The following is a 6,112-nucleotide window of genomic DNA, read 5'->3' as shown; positions in this document are numbered from 1 at the left end:
TTGGCACTTTATAACGTCTTTGTTTATTCTAAGATTTTAAAAATGTTGATGAAAATAGGATGATTGGTCGAATATCCAAACAAAAAACCAGAATCATAATTTATAATTTATAATAATGATAATTATATTTATTTTTAATTTATATATTATTAACATACTGAATGGCACACATTGAGGCAAAATAAAAATAATAAATGTTTTACAATAATTAATAATAATAATAATAATAATATTGTTATTCATCAACTGACTAGTTTTCTATTAATGATTTTTTTAAATATATTATACAACATGATCTTTGGTTACTACAAATATAATAAAAAAATACAATTTAACAATCAAAAATTTAGGATTTTATGTTTATGTTTCTATAATTTTATATTAATTAATTAATTAATTAAGATGTGGAAGGGGATATTTCTGGAGTAGGGTATTTTTTTTTTTATTATCAACAATTTATGTTTTACCTACAATTTAAATAAATTCATTCAACTTTTAAATCATTTTTATCCATAAATTAATAATTTAATCGAAATCACATATAGCATTTTCATTGGAAACTTTTTTGGGTCAAATTAAAGCTTATATGGTTTGCTTTGAGATGTTATTTAAGTACCTAATTCCTCCAAAAGATAATGTCATATTGTGAATTTCTCTTTACTACACACATTTCTTTTTACAACAATGATATCTAAATCGTAAACTGGCTAGGTTTTTTAAAAAACCTGATAATAACGTGTGTTTAATACAACTGGTAATATGAACGTTAATTTTATTACACGTTAGAGCTTGCTCCATTTAATAAAAACATGCGAATGTTACATTTTGCTTTAAATTTGGAATACAAAAATTGACAAACCGGTAAAATATTACCAAATTTTTTATTTTAAACGTCAGACATTGCTATGATGCTATTTATTTTTGCAATTGAAACATAATTTGAGCTTATTTAACCAGTATTTCTTGGGTTTTGCAAACAATTAGAAAATTAGTTGCAAGAAACTGGTTTCCCAAGGGCCAACACACACGTGTGTGACTCTAGCGATTGTTAAATGATTTTCAAAGAACTTTCCTATGACCCGCTTTCTATAAAAAAGATAATCGCTACATATTGACATCATTTTATAAAGCTAAGGATATTTCGACGCAGATGGGATTATTAGAAATATCACGTTCTAGGCCCAGGGCCCATTTTGAAAATTACGTTACAAAGCAATTAGGAATCAATTTTAAATTTATTATTAAATTGGTTGCATATATTTTCTATAAACAAATAACTACGGAAATCATATACAACCTATTTTATCATAAATTTTTTATTGATTACAAACTAGTTTCAAATTGATTCCAAGCTAATTTTCAATCGTGTGCACCGGAATCTCATATGCACCGGAATCTGCTTAGTTTTGTAAAATGATGTCAATATATATATTTTTTATAGAAAGCGGGTCTCGGGAAAGTTCTTTGAGACTCACTTCTTACGTTCTTGATGAAATTGATACCCTTCATTTTCAAAAATAAATCCTAATAATATCCTAATTGCATGCAAAGAGTTCTTCGGGGTATATTGCGTTAAAAATATAAACATAGGTGCGTTTAACCGATTAAAGCGCTTGCAACGGACGTTAACTTGGTCAGTATTCAATATATTTATATTTAATGTCACTCGTATCTTGGCCGATAATTTCTCAGATTTCAGCACTTTACAAAGTTAAAATTTTGCTTCTAAGTGCGCTTTTATCAGGTAACCGTATCCAAGTGTTGGTAACAAGATAAAATCATGTTTTATATTGTTAAGATTAACTACACGTACATAAAAACATATCTAAAAAAAATCTTTACTTAATTTTGGAAATTAAAATCACCGAAATATATGACTAATGAAGAAATATTTAAAATTATAGTAAAATCTATTCAGAATTTATTTAAATTGTGTGTATAGTTAAAATATTAAAATGTAATTATGGAATGCATACAAATTATTTTTTACGTATAAAAGTAAAAATAATTATTAAATTTTAATTATAAATGTACTGTATTTTGTAAATGCAGTTTTATTTATTTATTTTTATAATCTTTTTTTTTTTTGTTGACTAATATTTTAAGATCCCAATCATACCAAATAAATTATTTATATACTTTGAATTTTTTGTGTGTATTTATATTTAATATATATTATTGTATTATGAAGAAAACTTTTTTAAATGTAAACTGATAATTTTCCATTTTCATAACAAAAAAGAAAATAACATAACGTGCAATATCACAAAAATAACCATTATATATAGTTTGTTTTAAAATTGAACGGTATTATTTTTGGATTGTGTTCTCTAACTCTAAATATACAAAAAAAATTCATACATATTTCCGAACTAATTATTCATTACTGAGATATAGAAGGTTCAGGGTTCAGGGTCCACATAGCGAATCCATGGTTCTTTGGAGCTTAGTACATTATCAGGACAATATTTTATAGTCGTTGCGACTTCCGTGATCATATTTCTACAACTTTCATGGTATGTACAAGAAATGGTGCGAAAAGTAGCACCATTTCTTTGTTCTGTCTGTCTGTTAAAACATGTCTGTTATTTCTGTAAAAATTAAAAAATTTGTGATATCACCAATTGTTATAAAATACTGAACGCTGTTAGAGCTGATAACTTACTTAAGCAGTGTTTATTACTAATTGAAAAATTTTTTATCACCTGCCCAACAAGCAACAATATTCAATTTTTGTTCTAAAGTTTCTTAAACCACGACTATTTGATTTCACCCTTGATTAACTAATAAATTTTTAACTTCCTGTATCTCGGTAATAATTTATTTTCGGACATATGTTTATATGAACTTTTTTGCTTATTTTGAGCAAGAGAAGACGTACCTAAGATAGTGCTGTGCAATTTTGAAACACTCTATATATGTACATATGTATTTTTAAACAATAAATATACACATTTAATTTCTTACTGAATATAATAAGCTTCTCAATGCTTTTATTAACTTTAACTCACCAAAAATATTTTTTATTTAAGAGTATAATCTAATATTCGCTAGAAGTAGTGTCATCTTTATTTGAAAATATTGTGTTATTACTCATACGCTGCGTTTCATTTGTATGCTTAGAAGCTATAAACGCTCGCAATCATAAAAAAATATATTTTTTATTTTGTTCAATGTATGTAACTTCATTCAATGTATTTGTGAGAATAAAAACTCAAAATAAAGCGATTAAAATGTCCAAATAAAACGAGCCCAGTGATTTCGGTTTTTATTTTTGATTTAAAAAATGTGGTTCTAATAGTTTTAACTCGTAAGAACTTTTGACATATGAATAAAATAATATTAAAATTTCCAAAAATTCCCAGTTATCCCCATCGATATCGCGTTTGTGTTAAACGGTATTAACCATCGAAGGTTACAAAATTTAATTGTTTTTCCTAATTATGCAATTTTATGTAACTAGAAGATTAACGAACGCTGTTAGAAAAGTTATAAAGTTCTGTTTAAAGAATCAGAAGAGTAATAAATCTTAGTTACAGTTCCGAGAGGAAACTGAGAATAAACGTTCTTTATATGAATTTATGATTAAAATTGAAAATTTAATTGTAAAATGAAGGAAATTTCGACAATTAATGAAATATATTCCATCAAAAAAGTAAATAGTGTACAAAGCCATTAACAAATAATACTGAACGAATGTTTTTCCATTTTTAAATGGCAAATTTGTACTATGAATGAAGCCGCCAATCTTTACAACGAAAAAATTCGATTAACTAATACTCCCAGCGTACATCAAAATATACTGTAAATAATCTTTTAAAAAAATGTACAAAATGTAACGAAAAATAAAATTTTAATAAGTTATTCGACAATTGCATCGATTGTCGATATATCTTACATAAGCAAACAATTTTTTTAGTGGATTCCTTATATTTTTAGACTATAAATATTTTGAAAAAAAATTATTATTAAATAATTGAAATTAAATTTTTAATATTTATATTAAAAAAAAAGAAGAAATATACAAAGACACAGGGCTGTCAACTTTTGAAATAATATCACAAAGGATTGTATTTTTACAAATTAATATGGAATACTTCCCGAATAAACCAATATTAAACTAATACCTGTTTTTTTGTTTATTATTATTCACTAAAGTATAAATTCTATTTATTTCGAATATAATATTATTTAATAATGAAGGATTATTATAAATTGCATTCAAGAAATCGAATATTTCCTTTATATCCTACAAAAAGCTCTAAGTATTGGAATTAATTTAGTTTTTAAATAATCTAAAATACATGCCTTTATTGAATCTAAAATATAGCCAAGCATCAATTTTGTAAGAAAATATTATTATTTTTTAAGTATTTGGATAGATTTTTGTCTAAAACAGAAAAAAACAAAACAAAATTGACACTTTTATTAAAAATTAAAAAAAGTCTTAACACATTATTCTTAAATCGAACTTAAAATAATAATTATATTAAATATAATTTTACCCTCAATAAATATATAATTAAATTAATCTCAAACAATCTGTACAGCCCTGTCTTGTCATTTTAAATATAAACATTTATACAAAGTGTTCAAGGGTAGTGTCGCAACTTTTTTAAATAATAATTCCATAAATCATAAGGGGAGGAGGTGTAACAGGAATTTAACGTATTGTCCGACAGAAATTGGGGAGTGTTTATTGAAAATGGTTTTATGTAAAAATCGCCATTTTAGTTTTTCGGAATGTTTTTTTTTTCGAAATATTGTCCTTATGTTTTAATATTGGAAAGCGTTAATTTGTGGAAGTCCGATATTATTTTTGAAACACACAAAATTATCGTTCTGGTTTGAATTGCTTTTAACTTTTTTATCTACATTTTTTAAAACGTTTTTTTCTTAACAAGTTTATAACCCTCATTTAAAAATTATCATGGCGATTTATGCACAATTTTATATCCCTTCAATAAAAGACACCTTTTTCTGAAAATTGAATCAGTTTAAAAATTCACATTTTCACTCCAAATTGTATTTCTCGTTTTCTGAAACTGAATTATAAATTTAAGATTTTGTTTTTATTCGGGTAGATAAAATTGAGCGGTTATCTACAAACTTGTTTAGATACAATTATCGGAAACACTAAACATGATCGGAGCTGTCAATTGTTATTTGTAACTTTAGATCTCAATCTAAATCTGTAATCTAAGCTTAGAAACTTTATAATTCCTCATTTAAATTTTTAGAGTTTCGTGTTTATTGTTAGAAAATGGCCTACACTGCTCAGTTCGTTACACGCACATTTTTCACAAATATTAGTAAACAAGTTATCAGTATGATTCTCAAATGTATGACAATTTGCTTTTCTGTAGGGAACTTTTGGCGACAACAAAAGGAATAAATATCTGGAAAAAGAAGTATGCGCTGAAACGAAGCATATTCACTGACAGCAAGAATATTTGTCAATCGCAAAAGTAGCATTGTTCATATAATTTCTTTTGCGATAACATACTCATGCGAAACAACATTTTCATCATTATTGGTAATAAAAAATAAACACAGGTCGTGTCTTTCATTGGAGACTTTGGAGCAAACCCTGCGAATTAGCATTTCAAACAATGTACCAGATATTGAATGTTTAATAAAAATGTATCCATAATAATATTTAATGATACATCAAGTACTGTTGGTCAACTCTAAAACTTTTGAGGAGGTGAGCTTTGGATTTTTTTTCTGTTTTAGGGAACCGTGATATGAAAAAGTTTGAGAAGCACTGGTAAATGGTCTCTATGATAACTATGATGTAAACAAGGTCATTACCATTTGAATTTAAATAATACTTTTTATGCCTAAACTTTGATATAAAATAATTTAATAAATTACACAGGCTCCCCATTCGCGTTAAGTGTGTTAAGCTGTTTAAAAATTGGCTCAATGTGTTGAAAGAAAATTCGACAGTTTTGTAAAATAATTTTTCACAAAAGCTGCTTTTCTGTATATATTGCAATTGTTGTGTATATTCAGACGTATCTTGATATAAAAAATATGCTCAACTTTATCTACTAGTGAGTGTAAACCTTTAAGGTATTTTTGAGCTAAGCGAATATTAATGACAATA

Source organism: Chrysoperla carnea, chromosome 5, assembly GCF_905475395.1.
Source record: "Chrysoperla carnea chromosome 5, inChrCarn1.1, whole genome shotgun sequence".
Taxonomy (NCBI): domain Eukaryota; kingdom Metazoa; phylum Arthropoda; class Insecta; order Neuroptera; family Chrysopidae; genus Chrysoperla; species Chrysoperla carnea.
Note: the sequence above shows the minus strand (reverse complement) of the source record.